A 20,815-nucleotide genomic window follows, 5' to 3' on the forward strand; every position below is an offset into this window, starting at 1 on the left:
TTTCTCTTAGACTTGCTATGTCTATTGGCAATTTCTCATTCATCATCAAATCTACTGTTACAAGATCATGAAAATGAAAACATTAAATTTCCAAAGTTAAGATGGTTACATATTAATGCATCTTTTAAACTCCTTTGGAATTATGGGCTAAATTTTTTAAAATGCATTAGTAGATTTTTAAATTTATTATGTTTTCCTCTTATCTAGATAATCAAGGAGCAGAATTTCTATGAAGTAAATATACACCTATTCTTTCTGTGTAGCATGCTGCCTATATGTAGCATGATTTGCTAAAGTACTTTTTCTTGGTATTGTTGCTACAAAACAGACTTTAAAAGTATTTTGCCTATTTAAATTATACCAGCAATACGAAAGTTAGTCTTGCCTGAATTTTCAGCTTGTCAGTATAGTCATTTTAAATAAATGCAAATCAAAACCACAATGAGATACCATCTCACACCAGTTAGAATGGCGATCACTAAAAAGTCAGGAAACAACAGGTGCTGGAGAGGATGTGGAGAAATAGGAACACTTTTATGCTGTTGGTGGGACTGTAAAATAGTTCAACCATTGTGGATGTCAGTGTGGCGATTCCTCAGGGATCTAGAACTAGAAATACCATTTGACCCAGTCATCCCATTACTGGGTATATACCCAAAGGACTATAAAACATGCTGCTATAAAGACACATGTACACATATGTTTATTGCGGCACTATTCACAGTAGTAAAGACTTGGAACCAACCCAAATGTCCAACAATGATAGACTGGATTAAGAAAATGTGGCACATGTACACCATGAAATACTATGCATCTATAAAAAAGGATGAGTTCATGTCCTTTGTAGGGACATGGATGAAGCTGGAAACTATTGTCCTTGCAATAGTTTCTCAGTGAGGGAGGAGCCAAGATGGCCAAATAGGAACAGCTCTGGTCTACAGCTCCCAGCGTGAGCAACGCAGAAGACGGGTGATTTCTGCATTTCCATCTGAGGTACCGAGTTCATCTCACTAGGGAGTGCCAGACAGTGGGCGCAGGTCAGTGGGTGCGTGCACCATGCACGAGCCAAAGAAGGGCGAGGCATTGCCTCATTCAGGAAGCGCAAGGGGTCAGGGAGTTCCCTTTTCTAGTCAAAGAAAGGGGTGACAGATGGCACCTGGAAAATCAGGTCACTCTCACCCAAATACTGCACTTTCCGACAGGCTTAAAAAACGGTGCACCAGGAGATTATATCCTGCACCTGGCTCAGAGGGTCCTATGCCCATGGAGTCTCGCTGATTGGTAGCAAAGCAGTCTGAGATCAAACTGCAAGGTGGCAGCGAGGCTGGGGGAGGGGCTCCCGCCATTGCCCAGGCTTGCTTAGGTAAACAAAGCAGCCGGGAAGCTCGAACTGGGTGGAGCCCACCACAGCTCAAGGAGGCCTGCCTGCCTCTGTAGGCTCCATGTCTGGGGGCAGGGCACAGACAAACAAAAAGACAGCAGTAAACTCTGCAGACTTAAATGTCCCTGTCTGACAGCTTTGAAGAGAGCAGTGGTTCTCCCAGCACACAGCTGGAGATCTGAGAACGGGCAGACTGCCTCCTCAAGTGGATCCCTGACCCCTGACCCCTGAGCAGCCTAACTGGGAGGCACCCTCCAGCAGGAGCAGACTGACACCTCACACGGCCGGGTACTCCAACAGACCTGCAGCTGAGGGTCCTGTCTGTTAGAAGGAAAACTAACAAACAGAAAGGACATCCACACCAAAAACCTATCTGTATATCACCATCATCAAAGACCAAAAGTAGATAAAACAACAAAGATGGGGAAAAAACACAGCAGAAAAACTGGAAACTCTAAAAAGCAGAGTACCTCTCCTCCTCCAAAGGAACGCAGTTCCTCACCAGCAACGGAACAAAGCTGGATGGAGAATGACTTTGACGAGCTGAGAGAAGAAGGCTTCAGACAATCAAATTACTCTGAGCTACGGGAGGATATTCAAACCAAAGGCAAAGAAGTTGAAAACTTTGAAAAAAATTTAGAAGAATGTATAACTAGAACAACCAATACAGAGAAGTGCTTAAAGGAGCTGATGGAGCTGAAAACCAAGGCTCGAGAACTATGTGAAGAATGCAGAAGCCTCAGGAGCCAATGCAAAAAACTGGAAGAAAGGGTATCAGGGATGGAAGATGAAATGAATAAAATGAAGTGAGAAGGGAAGTTTAGGGAAAAAAGAATAAAAAGAAACGAGCAAAGCCTCCAAGAAATATGGGACTATGTGAAAAGATGAAATCTACGTCTGATTGGTGTACCTGAAAGTGATGGGGAGAATGGAACCAAGTTGGAAAACACTCTGCAGGATATTATCCAGGAGAACTTCCCCAATCTAGCAAGGCAGGCCAACATTCAGATTCAGGAAATACAGAGAACGCCACAAAGATACTCCTCGAGAAGAGCAACTCCAAGACACATAATTGTCAGATTCACCATAGTTGAAATAAAGGAAAAAATGTTAAGGGCAGCCAGAGAGAAAGGTTGGGTTACCCTCAAAGGGTAGCCCATCAGACTAACAGCAGATCTCTCGGCAGAAACTCTACAAGCCAGAAGAGAGTGGGGGCCAATATTCAACATTCTTAAAGAAAATAATTTTCAACCCAGAATTTCATATCCAGCCAAACTAAGCTTCATAAGTGAAAGAGAAATAAAATCCTTTACAGACAAGCAAATGGTGACAGATTTTGACACCACCAGGCCTGCCCTAAAAGAGCTCCTGAAGGAAGCGCTAAACATGGAAAGGAACAACCAGTACCAGCCGCTGCAAAATCATGCCAAAATGTAAAGACCATCGAGAGTAGGAAGAAACTGCATCAACTAACGAGCAAAATAACCAGGTAACATCATAATGACAGGATCAAATTCACACATAACAATATTAACTTTAAATATAAATGGACTAAATTCTCCAATTAAAAGACACAGACAGGCAAATTGGATAAAGACTCAAGACCCATCAGTGTGCTGTATTCAGGAAACCCATCTCACGTGCAGAGACACACATAGGCTCAAAATAAAAGGATGGAGGAAGATCTACCAAGCAAATGGAAAGCAAAAAAAGGCAGGGGTTGCAATCCTAGTCTCTGATAAAACAGACTTTAAACCAACAAAGATCAAAAGAGACAAAGAAGGCCATTACATAATGGTAAAGGGATCAATTCAACAAGAAGAGCTAACCATCCTAAATATATATGCACCCAATACAGGAGCACCCAGATTCATAAAGCAAGTCCTGAGTGACCTACAAAGAGACTTAGACTCCCACACATTAATAATGGGAGACTTTAACACCCCACTGTCAATATTAGACAGATCAACGAGACAGAAAGTCAACAAGGATACCCAGGAATTGAACTCAGCTCTGCACCAAGCAGACCTAATAGACATCTACAGAACTCTCCACCCCAAATCAACAGAATATATATTTTTTTCAGCACCACACCACAACTATTCCAAAATTGACCACATACTTGGAAGTAAAGCTCTCCTCAGTAAATGTAAAAGAAAAGAAATTATAACAAACTATCTCTCAGATCACAGTGCAATCAAGCTAGAACTCAGGATTAAGAATCTCACTCAAAACCACTCAACTACATGGAAACTGAACAACCTGCTCCTGAATGACTACTGGGTACATAATGAAATGAAGGCAGAAATAAAGATGTTCTTTGAAACCAACGAGAACCAAGACACAACATACCAGAATCTCTGAGATGCATTCAAAGCAGTGTGTAGAGGGAAATTTATAGCACTAAATGCCCATAAGAGAAAGCAGGAAAGATCCAAAATTGACACCCTAACATCACAATTAAAAGAACTAGAAAAGCAAGAGCAAACACATTCAAAAGCTATCAGAAGGCAAGAAATAACTAAAATCAGAGCAGAACTGAAGGAAATAGAGACAAAAAAAACCCTTCAAAAAATTAATGAATCCAGGAGCTGGTTTTTTGAAAGCATCAACAAAATTGATAGACTGCTAGCAAGATTAATAAAGAAAAAAAGAGAGAAGAATCAAATAGATGAAATAAAAAATGATAAAGGGGATATCACCACTGATCTCACAGAAATACAAACTACCATCAGAGAATACTACAAACACCTCTACGCAAATAAACTAGAAAATCTAGAAGAAATGGATAAATTCCTCGACACATACACTCTCCCAAGACTAAACCAGGAAGAAGTTGAATCTCTGAATAGACCAATAACAGGAGCTGAAATTGTGGCAATAATCAACAGCTTACCAACCAAAAAGAGTCCAGGACCAGATGGATTCACAGCCGAATTCTACCAGAAGTACAAGGAGGAACTGGTACCATTCCTTCTGAAACTATTCCAATCAACAGAAAAAGAGGGAATCCTCCCTAACTCATTTTATGAGGCCAGCATCATCCTGATACCAAAGCAAGGCAGAGACACAACAAAAAAAGAGAATTTTAGACCAATATCCTTGATGAACATTGATGCAAAAATCCTCAATAAAATACTGGCAAACCGAATCCAGCAGCATATCAAAAAGCTTATCCACCATGATCAAGTGGCCTTCGTCCCTGGGATGCAAGGCTGGTTCAATATACGCAAATCAATAAACGTAATCCAGCATATAAACAGAACCAAAGACAAAAACCACCTGATTATCTCAATAGATGCAGAAAAGGCCTTTGACAAAATTCAACAACCCTTCATGCTAAAAACTCTCAATAAATTAGGTATTGATAGGACGTATCTCAAAATAATAAGAGCTATCTATGACAAACCCACAGCCAATATCATACTGAATGGGCAACAACTGGAAGCATTCCCTTTGAAAACTGGCACAAGACAGGGATGCCCTCTCTCAACACTCCTATTCAACATAGTGTTGGAAGTTCTGGCCAGGGCAATTAGGCAGGAGAAGGAAATCAAGGGTATTCAATTAGGAAAAGAGGAAGTCAAATTGTCCCTGTTTGCAAATGACATGATTGTATATCTAGAAAATCCCATTGTCTCAGCCCAAAATCTCCTTAAGCTGATAAGCAACTTCAGCAAAGTCTCAGGATACAAAATCCATGTACAAAAATCACAAGCATTCTTATAAACCAACAACAGACAAACAGAGAGCCAAATCATGAGTGAACTCCCATTCACAATTGCTTCAAAGAGAATAAAATACCTAGGAATCCAACTTACAAGGGATGTGAAGGACCTCTTAAGGAGAACTACAAACCACTGCTCAAGGAAATAAAAGAGGATACAAACAAATGGAAGAACATTCCATGCTCACGGGTAGGAAGAATCAATATCGTGAAAATGGCCATACTGCCCAAGGTAATTTATAGATTCAATGCCATCCCCATCAAGCTACCAATGACTTTCTTCACAGAATTGGAAAAAACTACTTTAAAGTTCATATGGAACCAAAAAAGAGCCCGCATCGCCAAGTCAATCCTAAGCCAAAAGAACAAAGCTGGAGGCATCACACTACCTGACTTCAAACTATACTGCAAGGCTATAGTAACCAAAACAGCATGGTACTGGTTCCAAAACAGAGATATAGATCGATGGAACAGAACAGAGCCCTCAGAAATAACGCCGCATATCTGCAAATATCTGATCTTTGACAAACCTGAGAAAAACAAGCAATGGGGAAAGGATTCCCTATTTAATAAATGGTGCTGGGAAAACTGGCTAGCCATATGTAGAAAGCTGAAACTGGATCCCTTCCTTACACCTTATACAAAAATCAATTCAAGATGGATTAAAGACTTAAACGTTAGACCTAAAACCATAAAAACCCTAGAAGAAAACCTAGGCATTACCATTCAGGACATAGGCATGGGCAAGAACTTCATGTCTAAAACACCAAAAGCAATGGCAACAAAAGCCAAAATTGACAAATGGGATCTAATTAAACTAAAGAGCTTCTGCACAGCAAAGGAAACTACGGTCAGAGTGAACAGGCAACCTACAAAATGGGAGAAAATTTTCGCAACCTATTCATCTGACAAAGGGCTAATATCCAGAATCTACAATGAACTCCAACAAACTTACAAGAAAAAAACCAACAACTCCATCAAAAAGCAGGTGAAGGAAATGAACAGACACTTCTCAAAAGAAGACATTTATGCAGCCAACAGACACCTGAGAAAATTCTCATCATCACTGGCCATCAGAGAAATGCAAATTAAAACCACAATGAGATACCATCTCACACCAGTTAGAATGGCAATCATTAAAAAGTCAGGAAACAACAGGTGCTGGAGAGGATGTGGAGAAATAGGAACACTTTTACACTGTTGGTGGGACTGTAAACTAGTTCAACCATTGTGGAAATCAGTGTGGCGATTCCTCAGGGATCTAGAACTAGAAATACCATTTGACCCAGCCATCCCATTACTGGGTATATACCCAAAGGATTATAAATCATGCTGCTATAAAGACACATGCACACATATGTTTATTGTGGCACTGTTCACAATAGCAAAGACTTGGAACCAACCCAAATGTCCAACAATGATAGACTGGATTAAGAAAACGTGGCACATATACACCATAGAATACTACGCAGCCATAAAAAAGGATGAGTTTATGTTCTTTGTAGTGACATGGATGAAATTGGAAATCATCATTCTCAGTTAACTATTGCAAGAACAAAAAACCAAACACTGCATATTCTCACTCATAGGTGGGAATTGAACAATGAGAACACATGGACATAGGAAGGGGAACATCACACTCTGGGGACTGTTGTGGGGTGGGGGGAGGGGGAGGGATAGCATTGGGAGATATACCTAATGCTAGATGACGAGTTAGTGGGTGCAGCGCACCAGCATGGCACATGTATGCATATGTAACTAACCTGCACATTGTGCATATATACCCTAAAACCTGAAGTATAATAATAATAAAATAAAATAAAATAAAATAAAATAAATCATTTTAAATCAGCTTTCACTTTTATTTGAGTCCTAATTATTCTTAATTGAGTTCTCAACTTCTCATGGCCAAAAATGATTCTACTCTCCACTTATACGATGGTCATCCAAAAAAAAATCATCAGGTTCTCTGAGTTAAATATTTCTTTCTTCAAGGAAACAGAAAATTTGCAAGATATCCAGAATGAAGTTATAAACTTCCTATTTAGGAAAAGAGGACTATGCATGACATTACTGCCATGAAAATCACATTTCAAAACCTGAAAAGAGATCTATGAATCTAAAATAAAGGGGAGATGTTGCCTGTACTGAGCAATGAGGCCTACATCAGTTGCTGGCATAATTTTTCCTTCTTCATTGATATTGTCCAACCTACCAAGGCATGAAAGTAAAGGCTACTGGGTAGAGAAAGCAATTGTGTGGCAGTCAGAGTTGTGGCTCTGCTGCTGTCAATGCATATCATGGGATGCTTTGTGCTTCTTTCCACATCCAAACAAGGTTAATAAAACTTGACCTTGCTTTAATATGGTCATTAGAATGATGAAATAAAATGAGATGTCAAAGCAATTTGCAAACTTAGGAGCAGTATAAAATGGAGTTTCTTAAGATTGTCCCAAAATAAATTTCTAGGGTGCATACACATTGTACGTTAATTTGCTAGGTAGAAACATTTTTGTTAAGCATGAGTAGCAACACTTTAAAGTGAATCTTCAAAAGATGCTGATTTCTTGGTATCCCTTTAGTTTAAAATAGCTCCTCTGTTAGATGCACAGTCCCCAGATAAATTGCATGCTGTGATTCTATTATTTGTTTAAATTAAAGAAAAATTGTATTGTTTTTTTACTTAGTATAAAAGCATTCCTTGATCATAGGAAGAAAATTTAAATGTACAAATAGATCTTTTGAAAAAATAAGCATATTATTCTACTACACAAAGTTAACAACCATTAACCATTTGGTCTGTTTCTATAAATATCCATCTATAACCTTCATATAGATAAATACAGAGAAAGAGAAAGAGATGGATATATATGGTATATGTTTTATTTCTAGCTCTTTCTATGTAACAATGTAATAATGTTCTGGAAAATGAAGTATGGCTGGTAAAGGTTTTAGAATCTCCCCTATTTTCAAATTTCTGTAGAGATAGCACAGGAAATTTGGACAAGAAATTTCTGTCCTCATTAGGAGAAATCACAGAAAATGACATTCAACTAATGGAAATCTTAAATAATTATCAAGCAAGAGTAATGTAAGAGGAGTGAGGACAGGAAAGTAATGTGTCATAGACCCACCATTGCTGACCACACTCTTGAGAAGCTTCTTGTGGACTACACTATGCTTAGGAGAGCCTACAGCCACCAGGTGAGCTCAGGATAGCTCGCCTATAAAAGTATTCTTGTGCAATACACCTGAGGAGAAGCCTGTCCATCTTTCATCTCAAGCACCTCGCCCTTGCAGAGGAAGACCAGCTGGTTACCTACTTCTAGCTAGTACCCTTAGAGAAAGACCAACCATGTTGAAACCAGAAAAGGAATTTCTACATTAAATTAAATTAAATTAAATTTTTACCTAATTGCTTCTAGCTGCGTTTAGGGAGGAATCCTATGTTTTGTTTCCACCTATATGTGTAGGTCAGAGATAGGAGTCAGACCCACTTACCCCACCTCACCATGCTTTAAGGTCAAGGCAGGTCAGCAAAAAGGGATTGGCAATCTACATAAGTGCTCATGAAAGCTATGTCAGCCACTGTCTCTAAACGAGTCACACATTTAACTAATTAATTAATTAATATTAATATTTTATTTTATTTTTTGTGACAGGGTCTCACTCTGTCACCCAGGCTGGAGTGCAGTAGTGCTATTATGGCTCACTGCCACCTCAATCTCCTGGGCTCAGGTGCTCTTCCTACCTCAGCCTCCCAAGTAGTTGGCAGGAAAGGCACATGCCGCCATGTCGTTAATTTTTGTATTTTTTTATAGAGATGGGGTTTTGCCTTGTGGCCCAGGCTGATCTTGAATTCCTGGGATCAAGTGTTCTGCCTGCCTTGGCCTCCCAACCATACATGTATTTTTAAACACAGAAGTCCCTTGCATGCTGGACTTATCATTATGGTGTTTTATGTTGATATTCAAAATAAGTCCTATGAAAAGAAGTCATTATATGAAAAAGACATTTGCACACACATGTTTATAGCAGCATAATTTGCAATTGCAAAAATATGGAACCAGACCAAATGCTCATCAGTCAACAAGTGGATAAAGAAAATGTGGTATATGTATACACCATGGAATACTACTCAGTCATAAAAATAAATGAAATAATAGCATTCGCAGCAACCTGGATGGAGGTGGAGACCATTATTATAAGTGAAATAAGCCAGGAATGGAAAACCAAACATTGTATGTTCTCACTTTTAATGGAGCTAAGCTATGAGGATGCAAAGGCATGAGAACAATACAATGGACTTTAGAGACTCGGGGGAAAGGTGTACAAGGGAGATGAGGGATAAAAGACTACATGTTGGGTACAGTGTACACTGCTCAGGTGCTAGGTGCACCAAAATCTCAGAAATCACCAGTATGGAACTTATCCATGTAACCAAACACCACCTGTTCCCCAAAAACCTATTGAAATAAAAAAAATAAAAAACAAAACAAAACAGCATTGCATGCTGCAGAGAAATCTTTCATGAAAGGAAGAGTCAGTTGATCTGGCAAATTTTATCGTTGTCTTATTTTAAGAAATTGCTACAGCCATCTCAACTTTCAGCATCCATCATGCTGATCAGTCAGCAGACATCAACATTAAGGCAAGACTCTCCACCTGCAATAAGTTAACAACTCACTGAAGGGTCAGATGATCATTAGCATTTTTAACAATTTTTTTTAAGTTATAAAAAAGGTCCTATGAAGAATGTGTAAACATCATATTGAATGACCTTCCTTCATGTAGTCACACAGCTCATCGTATTATCTTTTTTTGTGAGAAATTTTCTTCACCTCTGAATATCTCAGCTTTCTCTATCTTCTTTTCTTTTTTATTTATTTTGATGGAACTTGTCATCATATAAAATACTATACACTTAAATTATTTCTTTTAGATTCTATTATCTCTCCAAACCCCATTTGAACATAAGCTCTATGAGGACAGAAACTTTTGTCTTTTTTATTGAGTTGTATATTTCCATTTGTAGAACAAATCTGGCACACAATACGTAATCAATATACAGTTATTGAGTAAAGAACCGAACAAGTGGACTCACAGGATATTGTTGCAACTTTACGTTTGCCTTCCACCATCTGTTTACATCTATTCTGTGAAGTTAGTTTATATCATTCCCTTGAGTGAATTTGTGGGAGGCCCTATAAACCTTCTAATTTCTCTCTGGTATAGAAGGTCCTCTGGTAACTTTGGTAGTAATCATAGTTTTATCTCTCACTTCAGAAATTCATATATAAAATTCAATAATAATAATCAAAAAACTGAAAACCACAATTTTATATATAGAACTTCACTCTGCTCCCAGTTTGAGACTGATGACATAGGAAAAAGAAATACGTTAGGAAAAGATGATTTTGTTAGTCTTCACTGAGTATTTTAAGTGTGCCGTAAGTGGTTTTCCTTTCTGTGAACCTTTCCTGTGAAAGGAATGTATATTCTACCTTGTTGAATTCAGGAATGTCAAAGTGCCATAAGGGGCTTCTCACGTGACCCCTACTGGTCCCTGTTCCTGGTATTCACTCTCTTATGAAATCTCTTTCCCTTGAAAATGGGCTGAACCTAGTGATTTGCTTGAAATGAATAAAAAAGTGATATGATGTTACTTGCATTACAAGGTGTAAAAGACTGTGACTTCCATCTTTCTGGTATTCTCTTTTAGGCTCTTCCTGTGTTCTAGGTCTGATAAAGAGGGTCACCTGGCAAGGGACTGGGAGCAGCCTGTTATCAACATTGAGCAGGAAACTGAGGCCCTCGGTCCACCAGCCCATGGGGAAACGGATCCTCCCAACAATTACTGAGTGAGCTCAAAATCAGATCCTGTCCCATTTGAACCTTCAGATGGTGGAGGTTCTGGCTGATACCTTGATTGCAGCTCTTGAGAGAACCTAAAGAAGAGGAGCTGGCAATGATGTGCCCCATTTCTGACCCACAGAAACTAGCAGACAGTAAGTCTGTATGGTTTTAAGACACTAAATTCTGAGGTAATTTGTTATGCGGTAATAACTAACCAGTAGACGAGGGCACTTGCTTTGGCAAATGAAATGTAGATGGGGAGATGGATGTCATTCCTTTGAGGAGCTTTAGAAGTTAGTGTATTGTTCAACATATTTCTTTTCACTGTGTCATGTCAACTGGTGATGTTCCAGGTGGTGGCTGGATTCTGCCAGGAAGGCACATGGAGCAGAGCCACAAGCCAACATGCAATAGAGACGTAGCATACATGGGAAGTAAACTTTTGTCTTACAAGCTGCTAAGATTTGGTGATTATTTTTTGAATCAGCATGCACTAGCTCAGGTTTGCCAGTGTTAGTACTATTGGCAGTCTGCTGGATGATTCTATGTTGTAAGAAGCTTTGCTATGCATTGTATGACTTTTAGCCCCATCCCTGACCACTAGCCACTGGATGCCAGCAGCATTGCCCATGCACTCCTCCACCAAAACCATCTTCAGACATCACCAAAAAGCCCTTGGGTATGAAATTGTCCTTGTCTGAGAACCACTATTCTAGTCTATCCTAACTGATAAGGTCAGTTCTTTCTCTTCCTCACTGTCTGTAGTTCTCTTGGTATAAACGAATTCTTTTGCCCTGACTGAAGGCTGGTGAATCCTTCTTTAGCTGCTAGTCATACCTAAATTCATTCTAATATAGGCTTTTTACCTCTTTGAATACAGTTCTGAGATAGGAACTGGAACAATATGATGCTCTCATTTTTGGGTGTATGACCCACATCTGGTTTAAAAAAAAAAAAAAAAACTGTAACCTGAGTAACATTTGGAAATCTAGGCTGATCCAAAGGTGTCACTACCAGAATAGCTGTGCTGCCACAATTCCTAAGCCTTTATATTTCTCAGGCTCAGGCCAGGAGCTAGCCCACGTTTCCAAATCCTTAGTATATTGTGCAAACTTCTGACTGATGTAGTTGAAGCCCTTCCCACTAGGTTTGTGGTCAGGAGAAAGCACCCTTCATCCCTGTGTGAGTGTATGGAAGAGAGGTGAAGATACTTTTCCAAAGAAATGTATTTCTCCTATAATCTCCAACTCCTAATCCTTTTAGACCCTTGATGTTAGCTAGGGATTAAAATCACAAAACTAGCTTTAAAATTCTTGATGACCTTCCATTTAGAATGCAATCTCTATTGTTATGAACCGTCAACTGAAATTGACACTGAAGTAAATCCATTATAGCATTCATTATAATAGTGTATTTTCTGATTTAATTCATAGTATTTTGAAATTCTGAAAATAAAAATCTTACTCTGAATCTATGCCACAACACAGTCTGTTCAGCTCAGCTGACCAAAAGCATAATTTTCACTTTGGGTGTAATCCAGAATGAGTTTAAGATTTCTCTTTGCTGAGTAACATATATGTGGCCTCTTCCATGTAACAAACTCCAGCCTACTCTTCAGTTGCTTCTCCTCCTTGGTTCTATCAAACCAAACAGACTCTACTCTGGAGTTGAAGGCCTTTAGGATTTACATGTTCCATCTGTCTTCTTCTTTTAAAGTTTTTCAAAGTCTATTTATTTATTTATTTTAATGGTTTTATTGCACTTTGTTATTTAAAAGCTGCACATATTTAATATATACAACTTGATGAGTTTGGATTTATGCATACACTTGTGAAACCATAGCCACAATCGAGGTAATAAGTATATCTAGCACCTCCACAAGTTTCCTTCCATCCTTTAGGTTTCTGTTTTGTTTTGTTTTGTATGTGTATGTGTTTGTGTGTGTGTGTTAAGAACACTTACTAAAAGATCCACTCTCTTAACAGAATTTTTAAGCACACATTACAATATTGTAAACTACTTTTTTTGCTTCTTGTATAATCTCAGGAAAAGAGACTCTTCCCATAGTCTTGTCTCTGTCTCAGCACACCTGATCATGACTTAGCAAAATAAGCCTGTTCTAGATTATTGCAATTTGGGAAATGAGAAAGTAGGAGGCAGAAGGGCAGAGACTAGGAAAAGGAGAAACAGAGCATCTTTTTCTTGTCTTTTCATTAAAATATAATCAGAGAGAACATAATTTTAGAATGTATTTTGCTAGACGACAAATTTAGAGGCACTTTACTCAGAATGATTTTGTATGGCCAACCTAATTTTTTCCAATTATATAATTATAATTTATATTTTAATCAGGGCTGGTAACATTGCTCTTTAATATTCACGTTATTCATATTTAGGTTTTTAAAAAACTTTTTATTTATATGAAAAATTAGTGTGATTTTTGCACTTCTGGGAATTCATTTTATTATTTCCATGGAAATAAAAGATAATAGCCACTCTTCCTTGGGCTCATTTAAAAAAAACTCTATTAAGGACATTAATTTGGAGGTGGGTGTATAATCAGACAGTAAAATATTTATCATCAGACTTTTGAAAAAAATCAACTGAATCTAAGAGGGAAGCAATAGTGACAGTGATCTAATGTCTCTCAAAGAAACAAGATTAATGATGCAAACCATGGAAAACGTTAAGAAAATTGTTATTCATATCTTCAGTGAGATTAGAAAGGTTGCTGCATTCATAGAGATTATGTGGTCATGGAAAAGAAAAAATTGAAGTACCAGAGTGTTTAGTATAAAACATTATTGCTGAAATTAACCAGAAATTCACACAGTGAGCAGAATGGATATTGCTAACAAAGAGATTAGTAAATTAACTTGAGGAATTATCTAAGACTTCAAAACGATATTAAAAAGAAATGAGAAAAAAGATAACAAATGTAGATGTATCTGAGAGTCTTGATATTTATATACCAGAATTTCCAGAAAGACAGTACAATGTGAGTATAATAGAACCAATAATTTAAGGGATAATAGAAGATAATTTCCCTGAAGAAAGATCTGAGTCTTCAGACTAAAAAATTCTGATTAAGTATATGGATGCCTAGGAAAATAATTCTCTAAATGCGTACAGCAAGAAAGATCAATTAAGAACTTGGTGTTTTTTTATGGTTTGTTTGACCCCTCCAAATCTCATGTTGAAATGTAATCCCCATTGTTGGAGGTAGAGCATAATGAGAGGTGTTTGCATCCTGGGGGTGGATCTCTCATGAGTAGATTAATACCCTCCCTGGGTGGGAGGGAACTAAGTGAGTTCTTGCTTTATTAATTCTCAAGAGAATTCCCCAGAGAGCTGATTGTTAAAAAGAGCCTGAGACCTTCCCCTTCTCTCTCTTGCCTCCTCTCTCCTAGGTGACCTCTGCATATGCTTGCTCCCCTTTTCCTTCCACCATGAGTGGAAGCATCTTCAGGCCCACTCTAGATGCAGATGCCAGTGCCATGCTTCTTGTACTGCCTGCAAAACCATGAGCCAAATAAACCTCTTTTCTTTGAAAATTACCCAGCCTCAGTTATTCGTTCTTTTTTTTTGAGATGGAGTCTCACTATTTTGCCCAGTCTAGAGTGCAGTGGCATGATCTCAGCTCACTGCAACCTCCGTCTCCTGGGTTCAAGTGATTCTCCTGCCTCAGCCTCCCGAGTAGCTGAGATTATGGGTGCCCACCACCATGTCCAGCTAATTTTTGCATTTTTAGTAGAGATGGAGTTTCACCATGTTGGCCAGGCTGGTCTTGAACTCCTGACTCAGGTGATTCGCCCGCCTTGGCCTCCCAAAGTGCTGAGATTACAAGCGTGAGCCACCACACCCGGCCAAGTATTCCTTTATAGCAACACAAATGGACGAAAACACGTGGTTTTATATTTGCAGTATGAAATGCTTGATGATAACCCAGCATTGTCTAGAGAGTTCTGAGAGAAACTCACTGAGAGCTCTAGTATTCTACATCCAAGTAAAGGTAATTTAAATTTTCACTATAGATAGTAAAATGCAATAGATATAACATTCCGAAAACAGGTGCCAGACCAAAATGGGAAGTCTCAACTGGTTCAGGTGGAAATATACTTTAAAATTTCTTAAATGCTTCACATTGAGTCAAAGAGGGTTGGCGAGTGCATTGTGAAGTAAAAAAGACATTTTGAGGAAGGTGCTGGTGTTCTATAAATCCAGCCCATCAAGGGGACTTGGACATGGCATCCTGTCTCATAGCTCAAGTCTAGTGAAAGGGATTAATGAACTTCATCAAAAACAGATTTAATGCAGAAAACTAGCTAACTTTCATAATTTTAAATGCATTGAGTTTCCTCAATGAACTTCAGGAAGATGGTAACATCAATAAAATATGACTAGACCATGTAAAAAAGGAAAAATTGGAGATCATGAATTCTTACTATCAAAAATTGACAAAATAAAGCTAATATGCACATATACAATTGATATTCATCCCCTTCAGTAAGGTTGATACATTAAGCTGGTTTCTATTTGGAAATCTAAACAGCAAAAGCAGGCTGGAAAGCTGCTCAAGTGGTGGAAATGAAGGTAGTAAAGATGAGATGGTGGTGTGTAATGGTCTTCCCTTTGAGAGTTTGTTAGAGCAAAGGATGTGTGACTATTTCCAGTGGGCCAGATGGGTATTATATTACATGCTCAGGCAAGCATCGTAAAGGAGATGTTGAATATAGCTACAGATTCCAAAAAGGGTAGAAGTAAGTATCAAATAGGCAAGAATAGATCACCTGAGTCCATAATATTATTAGCAAGAGGTATGAATTAATGGCCAAAGGGTATCTCCTAAGAACCACCATACTTGTGCCAGCCAAGTATAAATATTTCTTCCTTTCTTATCTTCCTCTCTGCCAGTGTCAATTAGGTAAGCAACATAAGCTGTCATAAGAAATGATCCCCAACCTAAGTACTTTAATACTTCAGAAATCATGATTATTTCTCATTCCCATCATAGCTTAATTGGGTGCTGAGTGGGCAGTCTCCTTCTATCTGATCATTGACAAAGTTAGCCACCTTTCACTTATTGACTCTGCCTTATAGTGTTTCATTGTGTTTCTAAATCTGGCTGGGAGATAACAAAATAAAGTATGGAAAAGACACACTTAAGAAATTCCATTCTAAGCTACCTAAGACTGCTATCCATCACTTCCATTTGCATTCCACTAATAAAAATTAATCACATGGCCCTAACTGGATGAAGGGAGGTGGGATACCCAGGAAGGAGAAATGGGTTTGTTGGGCATCCAGCTGGTTGCTTTTGCTTCCAACCTTCTGCCTTTAAGCTATAGCTCCAAACCGGTTGGAAATTGAGCAGGGGAGGAAGAATTGGGAAGAGAATAGAAATTAGCTGTTCTTTGCCTTTTTTTTTTTTAACTTGAAGTAGTACTTAATTGAAGGAAGGAAAGGAACTGTAATTTTAAATGAATTTGGATGTTTTACTAATATTTGGGATTGGGAATTTTCAGTAGCAACCTGAGTTTATTATCTGTGTCTTGAAATTTGTGGATTTCCATTGCTTAAAAGTAACTACAAAAGATGCAGAAGTATCAGACTTTTCATTGCTGGGGCAAAACTAGTCCCACAGAGCAAAGTTAAAGGAAGTATGTGGAAATACCTTGTGATTGCATTCCACCAGTTGGGCTAGTTTAGCATACTGCTTACGTAAATTCTCATGTATTTATTTTAAACAGTAACTAGCATATTTTGTTCCTTTTCCCTGTGCCTACCTTCATTCATGGCTAGAGGCCCTGGGCTTTCGTTAACTCTAGAAGGGGGTGTAAGCTTACAGGCCAATTATGAAAGTTGACAGATTCTTGACTTCTGGGCCACCAAAGGCACCATTGAGCTGTGAGACAGAAAAAATTGCCTAGGAAATGCAAATAGGCAGAGCATGTTTTAAAAACACATTCTTTTCTGCTTTATTCACACATCCACACACAACCACGAACACCAGAAATCAGAGAGGTAAAGAACGGAGTTAGAAATCATGCAATGGGCTGGGTGCGGTGGCTCATGCCTGTAATCCCAGCACTTTGCGAGGCCAAGGCGGGTTGATCACCTGGGGTCAGGACTTTGAGACCAGCCTGGCCAACATGGTGAAACCCCCACTCTACTAAAAATACAAAAATTAGCTGGGTGTAGTGGCGGGTGCCTGTAATCCCAGCTACTTGGGAGGCTGAGGTAGGAGAATCATGAGAACCATGGAGGCAGAAGTTGCAGTGAGCTGAGATCGCACCACTGTACTCCAGCCTGAGCGACAGAGTGAGACTTCAGTCTCAAAGAAAGAAAAAGAAAGTAAAAGAAAAAGAAATGATGCAATGAACTCATCTCTATTAACATTAAAACTCTGTCAAGAAGATGATAGATTTTTCCTTGATATTTAGAGAACATAGGTTTGTAAAACCACTTTTGTTCTGTATTCTCATAGGGACTATCTTGAAAGTGGTAGTCTAGCATTAGAACTTATGACCAAGGTCCTGTGGAGTAAAGGCATCTTTAGAAAGTAAAGACATGGAAGTAAAACATCTACTTAGGGTTTTTAGGCACAAGAAAGACTTGAAATTTCCCACCTGTCTTCTGGGGCACTACATTTTGTTGAGTACAGATGAGTATACCCACGGGACCTGAATGGTATGGCAAAGGTAGCCGAGAGACTGAGTGGCTAGCAAAAATTGTCACAGGTAAGACAAAGAGAACTTAGCTGAAGAAACTGCAGACAGGAGAATAACAAACTAAAATCAGAGAAGTAACAATGGGCCAAGATCTCAGAAGATGCTAAGATCTAGAGAGTTGGGATAGAAGTCAAGTTGGCAGTAGCAGAAAAGAACAATGTGCATAGCATGTGTTCCTCATCTTGATGAGACCTCCATATACCAGCCATGTTTTGTCCTCCTTCCATGGTTCTTGTATGCCATCTATATTTATATATCATTTACTAGTAGAGTACTGAAAAAATCACTGCTACTGTTACTGAATGGCTAAAGCCTGCTTTAATACAAATATGGGTTAATGGTTCTTAGAAGTGCCCTGATGAAATAGCCAGGCTGCAATCTGGGCTACCTTCTGCCCAGTTCTCTTGGATGCTCAGGATTTATCTGTTTCTTCTGTGAGTCTCTGAACCTGAGGAGATATTGTGCCTATACTCCAGGATGCTAGCTCTACCCAATTCTTACATTGTATTCCTAAAGAGCCGAGCTTCTGTTCTCAGTCATCCTTGCATGGCTTGGCTGAGATTCCTGGTGCCTTGTGTGATAACTCCTGCCATCTCCACTTCACATCTTGGTCTCAGTATTGAAATCACATTTGCTTTTGCCTCTTAACTTCTGGTTTGACACTGGGTGATCTTGGACTTAGTTTCTACAAATTGATTCTCTCTGTGTAATTTGAAATTATGATAAAATAACTGATATTAATTCCATAAATATAAATGGCATCATTCCAGGAATCTAGGCTGTTGTTGAATTCCATAATACATTTTTTATCTACAGAAATGAATTTGCCATTGTATGGGACTCGGAAAATGCATTCAATTCGGGGTTGGTCAACTGCCCTTCATTTATCTTATTTTAGCATTTCCTTTCTGTACTTCAGTATCCTTATAGATACTGAGTATTACCAAGCATAATAGACAAACAGAGTAGATTGTGGACTGTTAACATTCTACCTGAATCAAGGTGCCCTTGGTCTTACATACACAATGATGAATAATTAGAATAAGCAAGACATTTTCCTGAATATAAAGAAGGCTACATAAAGCAAAAATATATTCAAAGATGAAAAATAAGCTATGTTGAAACCCAGAGTATTTGAAAGATATTGGCAATACTTATACCAAGGGAAAATTTTTATAGGATTGGTAATGCTTCATAGTACATATTCATTTGGAATTTTGATTTGTTCATCTCTTTGGATGCTTCATATTAGACTGTAACCTCCATAAAACCACAAATCAAATCTGCTTTATTCAATGCTAGCACTTTGTGAACGTTCATTAAATAAGAATATTGAATGGGTGCTCCTTAAGGAAAAAAAAAATAAGAATAATTTCTGCCACCTCCAGCTTCACTTGTCTTCCCTTTTTTCCTGGACTTGTACCCAGAACAAAGGGGAAAAATTGCTATTTCTATCTAGGAGACAAGTTTCCGGCTCTGTTTTTCTCCCACGTGGTGGTTTTTACCTTTAAACTCATAACCTGTGAAAAAAACACAACTTAGACATTTTCCATACTGTATGCCAAAGAATCCTATGAAATAAAATTGAAGAAAAGATTACAAAGTAAAAAGAAATATATAGGGAGCTCTGGGACGAATAAAAGAAAAAAACAGTTTTCTTTAGAGGAGAATTCCTCAGAGTCTTCACTTGTATTACATTTAGAGATAACTTTTGTTCTATGTAATATTCATACACTTTTATACTCATTGGAAAAACAAAGAAGGCCTTTTAAGGCTGAAGTGACTGGATGGGGTTTTCTTTTCTGTTTCACTCTTCATGGAGAGCTGGAAGAATCTCACACACATCCACTGGAAAGAGCCTATACCCTGGAGCAGGATTAGGGTGCTGGGTAAAGGGACTGGAGAAAATAAAGGCACCATATAGGAGTGAGGAAAATTAGTTGAAAGACCAGTGGGAAAATGAATATCTAGATCAGCAACCTAATTGAATTGATGATGACTTAACTGGAAGTGTAAAATACTATTTTAAACCATATTTCTGATTCTAGACTCATAATAATTTCGTTTGGAAATGAACTATGACTTAGACATTATAGGCATTAAAAAGACAGTTCATTAATATACATTAAAATTAAAATATAATGATTATTCTATTTTATAACTCTTCCTACTTTAGATATAATCGGGCTTTTCATTTTTAAAATTAAAAAAATAAAGTACAGTAAATTTTACCTTTTAGTGTAAATTTCTGTGGCCCTTTTTATTCAAGGTTTCCTTTTTAACTCCTAGCAATCACAGATCTTTTTCTTCACATATGCTTTGCCTTTCCAAAATGCCATATAAATGAAAGCATGTCATATGCAGCCTTTAGACATTGGCTTATGTCACTTAATGTGTTGTATTTGAGATTTATTCTTATTGTTGTTTTTGTCAATAGTTCATTCCTTTGTATTGCTGGACACTATTCTGTTGTATAAATGTATTAAGATTTGTTTATTCATTCCCCAGTTCAGGGACATTTGGGTTGTTTCCATTTTTTTCCCTGATTATATATAAAGCTGGCATGAACATGAATTTTTAAATAAGATTATATTTTCTATTTCTTCCTCCTTTCATTTATGTCATTGGTGTAATACATTTTCTTTAATATACATTATAAACACACTTGCTACTTTTTTCGCTTTCATTATGTGTTAGGGTTGAAGTCTAAAAAAGTAGTCACTAGACACATGTGGGTAGTTTAAACTAATTAAAATTAAATAAAATTTAAAACCCAATTCCTCAGTAATACTTGACACATTTCAAGTGTTCAACAGCCATATGTGGCTAGTCTTATTGCTGGAACAGAAATAAAATTTAATTGTTGGAGAAATTCTATTGGACAAAGCTGCTTTAGAACCTTGAAAATAAGGTTAAAAAGTATATTTTATTTAACTTCTTTATGTTATTTCTAGCATTCTTTATCTCAGTAGATCCAAGTTTTTGTCTAAAATCATATTGCTTCTGCTTATTTTCCTTTAACATTTTTTGTAGTGAAAGTTCACCACATGATGACAATTCTCAATTCCTGTTTGTCTGAAAAAGCCTTTTTCTTTTTCTCCATTTTTGAAAGATACATTT

This window comes from Pongo abelii, chromosome 12 (genome assembly GCF_028885655.2).
Source record: "Pongo abelii isolate AG06213 chromosome 12, NHGRI_mPonAbe1-v2.0_pri, whole genome shotgun sequence".
NCBI classification, from domain to species: domain Eukaryota; kingdom Metazoa; phylum Chordata; class Mammalia; order Primates; family Hominidae; genus Pongo; species Pongo abelii.